At 47.8% G+C, this 14,672-nt stretch overlaps 1 pseudogene; it reads left to right on the top strand.

The window, feature by feature from the left end:
* The first annotated feature begins 419 nt into the window (after positions 1–419).
* Positions 420–734, top strand: LOC114701219 (annotated as a pseudogene).
* The last annotated feature ends 13,938 nt before the right edge of the window (positions 735–14,672 follow it).

Genomic DNA, 14,672 nt, shown 5'->3' on the forward strand with positions numbered 1-14,672 from the left:
AGCTCAGTGAGTAGAGGGCTGGCCTCACACACCAGAGGCCCTGAGTTTGATTCCAGCATTGCCTAAAATGAGATGATAAAAGCCAAGGGGGCCTGTGATGTAATCCCATCCACCCCATTGCCACAGCCAGCTCGAGGTCTACCTGACCTGTATTAGACCCAGTCTCAAAACTGTCCTTTTGAGTCTTCACAGAATCAATATCCTGAATTTTACCTTCTCTTTAAAAAAAATTAATTTTTCACCAGGCAGTGGTGGCGCACGCCTTTAACCCCAGCACTTGGGAGGCAGAGGCAAGCCAATCTCCATGAGTTCGAGGGCAGCCTGGTCTACAAAGCTTGTTCCAGGACAACCAGGGTGGTTACACAGAGAAACCCTGTCTCAAAAAATGAAACCAAGAGACGGACCTTCCACCCTAGACCATGGCCAAGTTTGTGGGTAACTTCACGGAGAAGACCCCAGGGGCTAGTAGCCACTGCTGTGACTTACTCGAAGCCTTCATTGGCCACATTTTGGCGGTACGCCGAGGTTGAGCTGGTTCCCCCTAACCTCTTCTGAACTCCCTGCGGCTGTTCAGAGTGTGGAAAAAAATAATCCAAAGTGCTAAAACTGGTAGCTTCAAACAGCTTACAGTCAAGGAAGCTATAATGAATGATTTGGTGGCCACTGAAGTGTGGATGTGGTTCTATGTCGGAGAGATCATGGGCAAACGCGGCATCGTTGGCTATGGTGTTTGAAGACTGATCTTTAACATCTGATTTTATCGAGTTCCTATTTGAATGTTCTTGGACCACATGTAATGAGACTGCTATCTGAATAAAATATCAACTGTCGATTTAAAAAAAATGAAAGCAAACCAAACAAACTTTAATTTTTTTTTCTAATCACTTACCCACGTGTGTCTCTGTGTGAGTGTGTGCACATGTGAACACAGGTCCCCATGGACTCCAGAAGAGGATGTCATATCCCTTGGAGCTGAAGTTATAGATAGTTAAGAGCTGCCCAATGTATGTGATGGTAACTGAACTTGAGTCCTCTATAAGAGGGTGATGTTGCTATTGCTGTGACAAAAAAACATAACCAAAAATAATTTGAGGAGGAAAGGGTTTATTTCAGCTTACAGTTACCAGATTCCAGTCCATCACTGAGAGAAGACAAGGTTGGAATTCAAACAGGACAGGAACCTGGAGGTAGGACCTGATGCAAAAGCCATGGAGTGCTGCTTAAGGCTTATTCCTCTTTGCTTTCTCAGACTGTTTTCTTTTTTTAAGGTTTTATTTATTTTTAAATATGTGAATTGAGAGGGCTAGGCAAATATCACGACAGCCTGCCCTAATAACTCCATTGAGAACTAGGCCTCAGTCCCTGCTTTTTGGAACTGAACAAACAGTTTCTAAAGACGAACCACGAACAAAGGGCAATCAATCACTGGTGCCCCTGACACAAGAACAAGGGAAATAGGGACGTAACAAGCCTGGGCCACTGAGCCAACCCCCATAATTAACAGCTCAAGGTAATAATCAAATAAGGACAAAGTCGAGGATTTGTCCAGGCCTGCTCAAAAATGGAAAACTATAGCCCTGACCAACCCCCAAATAACCCTAGCCAATTAGAAGTTACTAACATGATTGCCACTAGCATAAACCAGTCATATCTAAGATGAGCTAACTTCCTTGGACACTCCCCTTAGGCTTAAAAGGAGCCCTCAGTTCCCTCTCGGGGTCTTTGGCACCTTGCCTTTGTGTGGATGGCAGGCCCCAGCATGCCAGAAAACAAATGCTCTTACTAATTGCATACGTGGATGGTGGTCTTTTGTGGGACTTCTCCAGGTCCCTAACATGAATGTTCTGCCTGCACATGTGAGTACCACATTCAATCCTGGCACCTGAAGAGGTAAGAAGAGGGCACCCCTGAAACCAGAGTTACAGATGGTTGTAGCCACCATGCCGGTGCTGGGAGTTGAACCTGGGTCCTCTGTAAGAGCAACAAGTACTTTTAACTGCTGAGCCATCACTCCAGCCCCATTATCTTGCTGTCTTATAGCACTCAAAACCATCAGCCCAGGGGTGACACTGCCCACAGTGAGCTGAGTCCTCCCACACCAATCACCAGTCAGGAAAATGCCCCATACCCTTGCCCGAAGGCCAGTCTGGTGGAAGCATTTTCTCAGTTTCTCAAGGGGAAATTTTTTTTTCTCTCTTCCCAAACAACTCTAGCTTGTGCCACATTAACATCAAACCAGTTAGCACAAGGACTACTGAGCCCTCTCTCCCGCTCCACTTCCCATTTTCTTACTGGATTGTTTTACTGTTTTTCACTGAAGTCCCAACTCTCGGTGCTAGGGGACATGACCTTGTGTGGAGCACAAGGCAGATGTTATGGTTTGGCTCTGAAGGCACATGCGTGTTGAGGGCTGAGTTCAGAGCTGATAGCCTTCAGAAAGAGATTGGCTCAAAAGCCCCTGACCTCATCAGCAGCTCAGTCCATCGACAGGTTCATGATGTGATGAGCTATTAAAAAGGGCAGAGACCAGGACATGGCACTGGGCTGGGAGGAGATGGCTGCTGGTGACATGCTCTGGGCAGGTCTCTCCTGTCCCTCATCCCTTCACACACCGCCAATTTTCTGTGCCGTAAGCTAAGCAGATTTTCTCTGTCACACCTTTCTGTTGTGACCAGCTGCCTTCCCGTAGGCCTCCAACCATAGAGCCAAGAGGTTTTTGAACCCAGACCTCTGAAATCATAAGACAATAATATCTTCCATGAATTGAGCTGATGTGGCAGGGTTAGCTGTCAACTTGAGTCTAGAGTCACACAGGAGATGGACCTCTGAGCATGCCTGTGGGAAATTACCTTGACTGTGGTTTAACTTAGGCAGGATGACTGTCCACTGTGGGTGGTGTTGTTCCTTGGCTGGGATCCTGGCCTGTGTAAGTAGAGAGAGGGAGATGAGCAGCAGTGTGCCTTCATGTTACAGACTGTTACCAACTGCAGATGTCATGTGACCAACTACTACAAGCTCCAGCTGCCTTGACTTCCCACCATGGCGGACTGCACCTTGAACTGTGAGCAGAAGCAAACCCTGTCTCCTCAAAGTTGCTTTTGTTAGGGCATTCTATTCTTGCAGAATATCCCTTCACACTGTGTGAAGATGTGTCACTGTGGTTGATTTAATAAAGAGCTGAATGGTCAATAGCTAGGCAGGAAGAAGTTGGGGGGGGGACTTCTGGGGACAGAGAGGTCTCAGGGAAGAAGAAAGGCGGAGTTGCCAGCCAGACATGAGAAAACAGGATGGACAGTACAGAGTAAAGGTAAATGAGCCACAATAAAGAATGTAGATTTAAAAACACAGGTTAACTTAAGTTATAAGAATGTAGATTTAAAAACATGGGTTAATTTAAGTTATAAGAACTAGTTAGGAACACATCTAAGTTAAAGCTGAGCTTCCATAATTAATAAAAAGTCTCTACATCATTATTCGGGAGATATTGGCCCAAGGAAAGTCAACTACATTCTACACAGCGACAGGGACAGAAACTGAGGCAGATGGTTTGCCCGGATGTTGTCACAGATATAAATAATATGAGGTCACACTGGACTGGTCACCCCCATATATCTTAGAAACTTATCACCCTGTATATCCCCCAGGGACTAATTACCTCCATATGAGACAAGACACCCTTAAGTATGCCCAGGGAACAGTCATCCCTGAGTGCCTGGGGACCAGAAATCAGTCATCCCCGTGTCCTAGGAACCAGTCTCCCCTTGCGCACACAGGGACTGGCCCTTCCCATGCATCCTGAGGGTTGGTCTCGGGTGGATGCAGCTGTGGATTCCCTCATCTCTGTTGTGACGGTTCAGGACCAGAGCAGCCTCCTCCGCCCCTGCTGCATGTTGTACAATCGTCCTGTTCTGTGAACCATGGTGTGTTGGAAGTGGGACACACAGTCAGAAGCCGCTGCTCCGACTCCATCTGTGAGCGTCTTTTACCTCATGAACTGTCTTCCTAAGGTTTGTGCTCACAGCACATCCGGGTTATTACATACACACGTTCATTTTGTCTACATGCTCTGCAGGGCGTTGACTGTCTTCTAGAATGTAATGAATAGTGGGAATGAATCCATGGGAATGAGGGAATGAGTAAGCACACATAACAATATAAACAGGTGAGCAGTAAATGAGTGAGGGGATTAATATGCATGAGTGAGTGGATAGGAATGAGCGAATGAACAAGACTATGAATGAATGAGTGAATGAATGAATGAGTGAATAGAATGAGAATGAATTAGTGAATGCAAGCAGTGATGAGTGAATACAAATGAGTGAGTGAGTAAATGAATGGATACAAGTGCATGAATGAGTAAATGGACACAAATGAATGAGTGAGTGAGTGAGTGAATAAATGAATGGATACAAATGTGTGAGTGAGTGAGTGAATGAGTGAGTGAGTGAGTGAGTGAGTGAGTGAGTGAGTGAGTGAGTGAATATGGTTGACAGAAGGCAGAAGTCCTGCCCTCACAAAATCCAGGACCCTGGGGCCTCTCATGGAGTTCTCACAAGCATAGGCTTCTGTTCCGGGGGAGGCCTGGGAGTTGTACGAGGTTGCCATGCCTCACGGTGCAGCGGCAAGCATGCATGGTCAGCTTGCTCCTTATGCTTCGTTCTGAGAGCGCTTGCTAGGGCCCTCCGTGTCCTGGGCATGGTGCTGGGCTAGACCATGAAATGGTGAATAAAAGCGGGCCCCTTATAGCTGTGAACATGCCAGGTTCCCTGTAGAGGGAAGGGCTCCACACCTAGCTGTGAACAAGTCAGGTTCTTGGTAGAGGGAACAACTCTCTTCAGAATTTTCAGAAGGAACAAGAATCAACATTGATAGATGAGTACATCAGCTCTTCCTGAGTCCTGCTCATCTTATCAGATTATAAATCACGTTTTGGGCCAACAGCCAAGGGAAAGCAGCCCTGAGAAGGCAGCTGACTCCATGGGAGGCGGCTGCTTCCTGAGACGCTTGTGCACCCATGTGCTGGGCTGCAGCTTCCGCACATGGATTTAAGAATTGGAAGCATGAGCTTTGGTGGTGTGAAGGTAGCTGGTGGGGAAGGAGTGACTGGTTCATGGATGACTGGGTGGGGGTGTGAATGGGGCATGCTGTGAATGAGGATGTGGTGTGAATGGGGATCTGACGGGAATGGAGATGTAGTGTGCAAAGGGTGGGGTGTAAACGGGCTGGAGTGTGAGCAGGGGTAGGGTATGAATGGCAGTGCAGTGTGAATGGTTGTGAGATGTAAGCAGGGGTGTGTAGTCGGAGGGTTTTCTCTGGGTCCTGCCAGGCCCTTGCGGTCCCATGGCCCGCTTATAAAATAATCACTCAGAAGCTTATATTAATTATACTGCTTGGCCATTAGCTCAGACTTATTACTGACTAGCTCTTACACTTAAATTAACCCACAATTCTTATCTATATTTAGCCACATGGCTTGGTACCTTTTCTCAGCTCTGCCTTGTCATCTTGCTTCCTCTTTGTCTGACTGGTAATGCCTGACTCAGTCTTCCTATTCCCATAATTCTCCTCATCTGCTTGTCCTGCCTATACTTCCTGCCTGCTACTGGCCAATCAGTGTTTTATTAAAACAGTGTACAAAAGCATTATCCCACAGCATCTCCCCTTTTCTGTCTAATCAAAAAGGAAGGTTTTAACTAACATAGTAAAATTATATATAATAGAACAGTTATCAAGCAAGAATTACAGTTACAATATCTAGTCTATTTGTATTTGGCAAAATTAAAGAAAATATCCTATCTATTCTATATTTATGAGTCTAAAGTTTCATATCTATCTTATCTTTTATCATAACCAAGGAAAATTATAACTATAACTATCTAGTCTTCAACTACATCAAAGACCCTAGAAGGATATAATGTTACCTAAATAAACAGGAAGTACATTGTAAGCAACTTTCAAAAATTCTGGAAATGACAGACAGCTGGTTGCCTGGAGAGTCACCCAAAATTTCTCTGTAATGTTGGAGTATCCATTCTTCAGCCTACAGGCCTAGAGCCTCTCAGTCGCTTCTCTCTCTGTCCTCTAGAATATATGGTAGTTTCCTCTGTAAAGCAGGAACCTGAAGGACAATTTTGCCTTGCAAAGTTCAATGGTCACCTTCCTATGGGTCCTGCATGTCCAGTTGATGCAACATTTTATCAAGCAGTCCAGGCAAGAACAGTTTCTTGCCCAAATGGCTATTTTTGCCAAGAAGAAGATAAACTCCATATGGAGTGTCTTCAACACCCATCTTTTTCTTTGAAGTAAATTGGTGCTGCCAGGAGCAGATGTGTCTCACTGTCTAGAAAGTCTAAGTCTTTAAAACATTTTATTTATTTATTTATCTTTTGTTAAAGATGTATTTATTTATTATGTATACAGTGTTCTGCCTACATGTATGCTTGCAGGTCAGAAGAGGACACCAAATCTCATTATGGATGGTTGGGAGCCACCATGTGGTTGCTGGGAATTGAACTCAGGACCTCTGGAAGAGCAGTCAGTGCTCTTAATCGCTGAGCCATCTCGCCAGCCCTTAAAACTTTTTAAATGCCGTATTCTGTCAGTCTTTGAAGTGTTTGAAGATTACCTACCTAATTGAAATATATCTATGTATATCCAGAAAACTTAACTAACATGACTACAAGTTTGATTATCATAGATAATTAACTATTAATCTGTATTTCTTAATGATACATTACAATTTTAAATGAGTTGTATAAACATAATACCTTAAACAAGAGTAAAAATATACATACAGTATAACAAAATTAACTTTAAATTTCTATCAATAAAGTAAAATCCATAGAAATGTAAAATATTTTACATAAGTTGTTGCTCTTTAAATGTAGATTCAATAATTTACCCTTTCATCCTATCATATCTATATCCTACCCCCCTTTTTTCTTTAGAAAGATATTGACTATGACCAATAGCAATTTGTAACCAACAACCTAAACAAAGACAAATATCCATAATCCAGTTTTTTGGGAATGTGGGCATAGTTTTCTAGCCTACTTCCTACTGATTGTAGGTGCTTATGGTGTCTTATGGGGATCCTGAGAAAATTCAAGATAATGGTAAAATCTTGGGAAGACCTGCTATAACTTTTGTTGATAGGTACTATCTGTTAAGGTTCCAGAGGTCTGGCTTGATCAAATCTGATCCATCTTAACCTGGAACAAATCCATAGCCTCTTGCTTCCTGTGGAAACAAAAGCAGAGCCTCCTTTCCAAAGCAATATATCCTTAGATCCAAATTTTGAAGTCAAGACACATATATTGGTTTAACTTAGTAGCCTTTATAATCAAATGTCTCTCTCCAGTTAAAAATTCCAAAGACAATATAATCCAGAGTCTCTGTGTGGTTTCTATCTTTACGTGGCTTATTTTTTATATTGCTTTTACTTTCTCTTTAAAGACTTTATTTTTTAAAACTTTCTATTTCTTTATATAACTGTCTATATTCCTTTTCCTCTCTCTTCCAAGCCTACGTACATTTTCACACACACTGTAAACTGTTTAGGGTTTATCCCGTCTGAATCTCTCCTATTGTGAATCTATTGGTTTAAACTGCAGCATTACTAGGACTGAAATGGCAGCTTTGGCTGCTGGCTTTGCCCACTTCAGCTTTCCAACATGGCTGAACTACATTTACCACCGGGTCTGGGGGAACCATCACTAACTCTGTGAGGCAGTGGGTCTATGCTTCCCATCCAGCAACATGTAGCACAAACACTTCTTCCTCTTCTCCTCCTCCTCTTCCTCCTCCTCCTTCTTATCTGTACTAGCAAAGGCTAAATCCACCATGCACCACACTGCACAGCTTGGAGACTCCTCTGTGTCCTGCTGTGGGAATCTGAAGCCATGCTGCTTAGCTCATGGCGGCTGGCAGCCTGCTCCATCTCACAGTCTCAGGCAAGCAGCAGCTCAGACTCATCTCCAGACAGCTGCCTGCAAGATGGCCATCTCACACACACACACACACACACACACACACACACACACACACACACACACACTCACAGAGAGAGAGAGAGAGACAGAGAGAGAGAGAGAGAAACAGAGAGAGAGAGAGAGAGACATGCTCAGGGGCCCATCTCCCAGCTAATTCTAGATTTTGTCAAGCTGACAATTCACACTAACCATAACCCAATGGGAGCCTGGGCCCCTACAAAGGCTGTTGCACAGATCTTCATGGCAGTCTGTTGGTTGTGTGTGTGCACCCGTGTGCTGTGTTTGTTTTTATTAGTGTGTGTGTGTGTGTGTGTGTGTGTGTATGTGTGGTGTGTGTGTGTGACTTAATCTCTATATGTAAGCCAAACTGGCTTTGAACCAGAAACCCACCTGTCTCCTAAATACTGATATCACAGGCACCCACCACCGTGACCAGCCAGGAAAGATGAGTGTGAAGGAGCTGTGAAATAGTCACACCAAGAAACACTTCACAGCTCACACAGTGATGCTTTCCTGCTGCTTCCCAGTTCCCTTTCCTCGGTGACATCAATATTCAGTTTGTGCTTTTCACAAAGAGCCTGTATTCAGGTTTTTAATTAAGTTTGTTTATTTAGAGACAGGGTCTCTCTCTCTGTGGTCCAGGCCGGCCTCACTCTGTGGCAGTCCCCCCGTGTGTACCCCTGGGTCTTCATTTTCAAGTCCAGCTGGAAAGCACTGTCCACAACTGAGGACCAAGTCTGCATGTTCAGCCTCGGCTGTTCGGTGAATTGCGCTTTCTGCCCCCAGTTAATTCATTTCTTTCCTAAGCATTGGTAATCCGATCTGTGCTTATTCTAGAATTTTCTAATACATATTTCTTTTAGCAGAGTTGGAAGTTAATCAGTATCTTCACACCCCTCCAAACACACTAACTATCTATACACGGTCCCTGTTTTCAAAGAGAGTATGGATCTTGCTGATGGACATGCCTAGAGAATGCACCGTCTGACTGGCCATGCCCCTCACCCTGGAGTCCTCTAGTGCCTTGCTCTTGTGGCCCTGGCTGTCCGTGGACCATGGCCCCTCCCCTCCTGAGCAGGGCAGACTCAGACTGAAGAGCCCACATTCAGGCTTCTTGTAGCCAGCAGGGGTCCTTGGCTTTCCATCTGGCTTTTTTTCTAAGTGGATATTATTTCACTTGAAGGAGAATCAGTAGGAATCAGAGGCGGCTCCTGTGCAATCGAGTGCTGAAAGACATTTTTAAAACCCAGCAAAAAAAAGAAAAAAAAAAAAAAAAAAAAAAAAAGGTACCCCGCCCTGAGCATCCTGGTGCCAGAGACCCGCCGTTCTGATTCCCCCACCATCAGCACCCCAAGAGGAGGGCTGTGACACTCCACAACCACTTCTGTCCCTGCTCATGGAACTGGACAGCGTGTTTCAGTAGCAAAAGGGGCACGAAGCCAATTAAAACCCATTACTAGTTTCCCTGTGCGTGTCGTGGAGACTGAAATCACGGAAACTAGGTAGGTGAGGTGCGGTGTGCCCCACGAAGATCAGCCTCTCTACACAAAGGTGAAAAACCACACCAGTGAATGAAAGCGGGTGCCTGACTGCTGTCCCCGCGCCGAGTTTAACTTAAGGGGGGGATGGGAATATTTCTCCCCTCCTCATTTTCGGCTTTTTGCTTGTATTCCAGGTCTCCACCTCGATACTCATAGCCCGGCCCTCCTCAGGGTTTCTCCTTCCTTCCTACCGCCCCTCCCAACCTGTGCCATCTCATACAAGGTAGACAAGGCAGAAAATCCTTCCACTCCTCTCTCCCTCCCTCGCCCTTCCCTCCCTCCCTCCCTCTCCCCTCCCTCTCCTCCTTCCATTCCTCCCTCCCTCCCCTGCCCTTCCCTCCCTCCCTCTCCCCTCCCTCTCCTTCCATTCCTCCCTGTCTCCCTCCCTCCTGCCCCTCTTTCCTCTCTTCCTCTTAGTCACCTTTCTTTCTCTCTCCTTCCTTCCCTTCCTCCCCCCTCCCACCCCTGCCCTCCCTGGACCTGGAGTTCCCTGGTTGCCCCTCCCCCATCATTCTTAGGTAACTGGTGCCCCCCCTCCTCCCCTGCTTTGCTTCCCCTTCAGAAAAAGGAGGAGTGGGGTTGATACAAACATTCATCACAGTCCTCATTATTTTGGCAAGGGAAACAGATGGGAATCAAGTCGTCTTTTTCCTGTCAGGGAGGTGATGAAGGAAATGTCAATAAACTGAACAGTTTGCTCTGAGACTGCCTGGCTCGCGATCCTGGAGCACAGCAAAATACAACCACGTACCCTGAGGAGGTAAGTTCCAACACTCTCACTGCCGACTCCAGGCCCCAAGCTCTCCTCGAGAGGAAGCCCTCACCTGGTCAGCCCTAGCTGGTGGTGGAGACCACAGCTGGTTGTTCAGAGGTCCTAACCCCCCCTCCAATGTCACTCGGGGGCCACTGGGCTATCAGGCCTGTTCAGGCCCAATGGCTGCAGGCACCAGCAGTGGTTTGTACATGTATGTGAAAATAGAGAGATGCAGAGAGGAGAAGAGGGAGGAGAGAGAGAGAGAGAGAGAGAGAGAGACAGAGAGAGAGACAGAGAGAGAGAGAGAGAGAGAGAGAGAGAGAGAGAGAGAGAGAGAGAGAGAGAGAGAGAGAGAGAGAGGAGGTTTTAGAAAGTGCATTCAAGCATTTCCTGGGAAAGAAATCCAAGCATGCAGTGACCTACTTGAGCCCAGGGCATTAGGAAACCCTTATTGTCTTCCTTGGAGAGACCGGCAGGAGTCCCTGCAGGGTCCAACTGAGGGGGCTATAAACATGAACTGGCCACAGCCCCGGATCGGGAGAGTCTGGAGTCAGGCTCACGGAGCAGCTCAGCTTTCAGAGGTCGGCAGGACAAGGGAGAAGGAATCTCCTGTTTCAACACCGGGACACAGCATCCGGCTGGGGAGGCCGAGGTACAGGCACCGGCAATGCAGTGGGGCAGCATCCGGAGGGCCCAGTCTCCGCCTCCCGTCCCTGTGTCCTCAGATGGCGGAGGGACGAGGGTCTGTCCACCAACCTCTGAGGAGACACAGCAGAGAAGCTTCAGGACTCAGTCACTTCCCCTACAGGCTCTGCCTTTTGGTACTCTCACACCTGCCCTTAGATTTGGGGACACACACTGAGACCATGGCATTAGAGATGGCCAGCTGCTTCTGGTATTTCCAAAGGCAAGGGCGTCCCTCTAACTGGGAGGCTCCTGGTTGGCTAGGAGTGAGGGCCATGGACACCCTGGCAGAGACCTGGCTGCTCCTTAGCCGCCTTTGGAGATGATAGGGTATATCCATGTCCACGTCTCTGTTTCAGTCAGTGGACATTTCCTTAGTAACACCGTGGTTCAAGGAGCCGTGTGTTCTCAGTTTAAATGTCTTCCTGTAGTTGCAGGGGAGACCACTTCCCCGATTTGTAGTAGGTTCCTGATGGCTTCTGTCTGGCCCTCTTCAGGGAAGGCACTCTTGGAGGGAGGGGCAAGCTGTGGATACAGGAGCCCTCTTTCCAGTGACTGAGAAGTTAAGGCCCTTCATTTCCCTAATCCTCAGTTTCCCCACCCACCTGTAGAGAGGTACTAGAACCAAATACCCTTTTACCTATAAAATCAAGAGTCCCTCTTGACTTCGGGCTAGGAAATCAGTTGTCACCACAAGCAAAAGACAGGTGTTTAAAAGGCGAAGAGAAGTCTCCAGGAAGGGCACGGGGAGGGTATACTGGCATTCACTGGGCACCAGCTCATGGGAAGGTTGGGCAGGGGAGTCCTCCAGTCACTGAGGACCCTCAACCTTCCTATCTTAGCCCCGCCTGTCCCATCCCAAGCTGTGAGCAGCCCTTCATCTCTACGGATGTGTGGCCTTCGAGGCTCTGGGGAGCAGTTCTTCAGCTTTGATGCCTTCTCCGTGGGCATGCGGCTCAATGCTCCCAGGCTCCAGCAGTCTGGTGCTCGGCTGCCCTGAGCACTCAGGGCAGAGAGGGAAGTGGAGGTGGGATTTTAACTCCCAGACTCATGTGGGAGATAGCCACAGCAGGAGTTTCTTTGATCCTCCATTCTCTGGCTCCCAAATCTGTGCCCTGGGCACTCACCCCTGAAAATAACCTCCCTAAGCAACCCCTAGGACTTCCTGATCACAAAAGGAGAGGCAGCCCAGGGAAGGTGCATCGTCCCACGCCCTCCACTTCAGGACAATGGAACTGTTGGAAGGGTTGCCTAGCCAGAGCCGTCAGAGCTGGGCCTGGGGACTGTGTGTGGCAGCTAGGGCACTGGTCTGGAATTCTTCCCTCCCCTGCTTTAGTCCTTTGCTATGACCCCCTTCTGACCAAGACCCTCCAACACGTGTGTGCATCCTCACAGGAAAACCCACGGTCACTCAGGCCCAAACGCTGGGCCTTCCGGAAGAGACTGCAACTGAATTGATCTGAATGAGCTATGGAGTCTCCTGGGATGGGAGAGTTTGTAGAGCAGCTCCCCCGGGAAAGGGCCCAGGAAGGATCCTGGGTCTGAGAGGACGCTGCCCATGGGGAACAGGCCCAGCCTTTGGGGCTCCATAGCCTGTGCTTGCTGCCAAAGAGATGAAGCGCCAGTGCGGACCTCTGTACCCACAGAGCCCAGGCAAACCGAAGAATTAGCCACTGGCCAGGCTGAAAGAAACATTTGCAAAAGGGAACAGAGGTTCTGGGGGTGGAGCCGGGATGGACAAGGGATGATGGACAGCAGTCCCAACAGTACAACCTGCTTTAGGAAAAAAGTCTCATCATTTAAAGGAGATTTCAGTACACCAGACTCCAGGGGTAGGTCTCTACGTGCCTGTGTGTGCATGTGTGTGTTCCTCTAGAGACCAGAGAACAGTGTTGAATGTCTTTCCTCATGAGGTCTCAACCTTCTTTCTTCCACGAGGCTGGAACTCACCAAGCCCTTCTTTTCCCATCCAGCCCCAGGGATTCTGTCTCTGCCTCCCCGGGGCTGGGCTTACAAGTGTTCACCCTGCCTGGGTTTTTATTAATGTGGGTCTTGGGAATCAAGCTCAGGTCCTCATGGCCTCACCTTTCCTGACTGAGGCATCTCCCCAGCCCCTGGGCTGTTTTCTTTGGCTTGCTCATACCAGCTCAGAGCACCCAGAAGGTAGATCTTCCAATAGCACCCCACACTCACTATAAAGCCAAATGTGTATCTATGCCTTTCACACTGCCCTGGGCAGAATTGCCCATTCCAACACACATAAGCACATGCACATGCGTGCACACATGAGGGCAAACAGATATGTTTACCCACAAGGCACCACATGTATACAAAGCTACACACACACAACTACACCCTCACAAGGGCCTCATGTGTATTTGCACACACAAGTGTACACAAAGCCTCATATGTATATACACAACACCCACATACTTATATATAAACACTCCCAGGCACAAGTTCACACATCCACAACTCACACACAAGCACACACAGATGCAGAGGCATGCACACAGACAGAGCACGTGTAGGCACATGCAGAGAACACATGCACACAAAAGCTACGTGTAAGCCGTGGACACCCTGTGATTTTTGAATATCACTTCACAGGGAAAAAAAACCTGCTTCCCAATCTCCTTTTCAATACCGCCTAAGTGTAGTTAGAAATCCTTCTTTACAGAAGGTGATGGTCATACTGATTAAAAGGAAATTAGACTGAATTATTTGGGGAGACACATTGTCCATCATCAGTTAAAACACTTTAAATTAATTCATTTTAAATCATTTACTGGTTTCAGAAAAAGACAGATTGGGAGCCACTGGGGAAAACCGTGCTACACATGAAGATTCCTTAACCCAGCCGTCTTGCTTCTTTCTCTGGTTCCGGGCTCTCTCCCACCAGCACTGCCGACGAACACGTATGTCTTACGCATGCACTCATGGAGACTGGTCCAATGTCACCAGACAGATCTTTTCCCACACTGGATGGTAAAGCCGCGGGGTTCGCCCCGACACGGGGCTGATGATGAAGGCTTGCAGGTGAGCTGCTGAACCCCGGCTCGCCCTCTGAGGAGCAAGAGACACTGTTTTGCATTCATTCCCCCGGGTTTCCTCCCTCCTTCCTCTCCTCTCACCACACAATATGAAAATATCCCTAGACCAAGAATTGCCTGTTTATTATGCTGTCTCAGATACATATCCCATTATATGGGGATGGATGAAAAGAGAACCTGTACGGGTCTATTTTTAGCAGATGGCTTGAACGCTATAAATTTTAGGGTGCTTCGCGTCCCTCCCCCTCCTCCGCCCCTTCAAGCCTGTCAGCTGTAAAATGGGTCTCTCTTTAACCCCTAATGGATCCAGAAGATGAAAGGTGAACTCTTGAATTAGCGGTGCTGACAGCCCAGCCAAGCCCGGCAGCAGGGGGTCTCTTTTGTCCCGGCCACTCTGACCTCCCTCGCCCTGTCTGTCGGTGGGAACCGGACCAGAAGAATGCGGGGCGGAGTTAGAAAGCACCAGTGGCCGCCCCGCGCTGGGCCACCCGCCGGCCCAGCCCGCGGGAGAGTTGACATTCTTCAGCGGCGGATATTCTGACATCATCGAACACCTCCACCCTGCTCCAGCCCCTCCAGGCCCGAACGCTTTGCAAATGAGGACAATGGGGCTGGTGGCAGAGCCACCCCTAGCAGAGAATGCGGGTGC

This window comes from Peromyscus leucopus, chromosome 17, assembly GCF_004664715.2.
Source record: "Peromyscus leucopus breed LL Stock chromosome 17, UCI_PerLeu_2.1, whole genome shotgun sequence".
Taxonomy (NCBI): Eukaryota; Metazoa; Chordata; class Mammalia; order Rodentia; family Cricetidae; genus Peromyscus; species Peromyscus leucopus.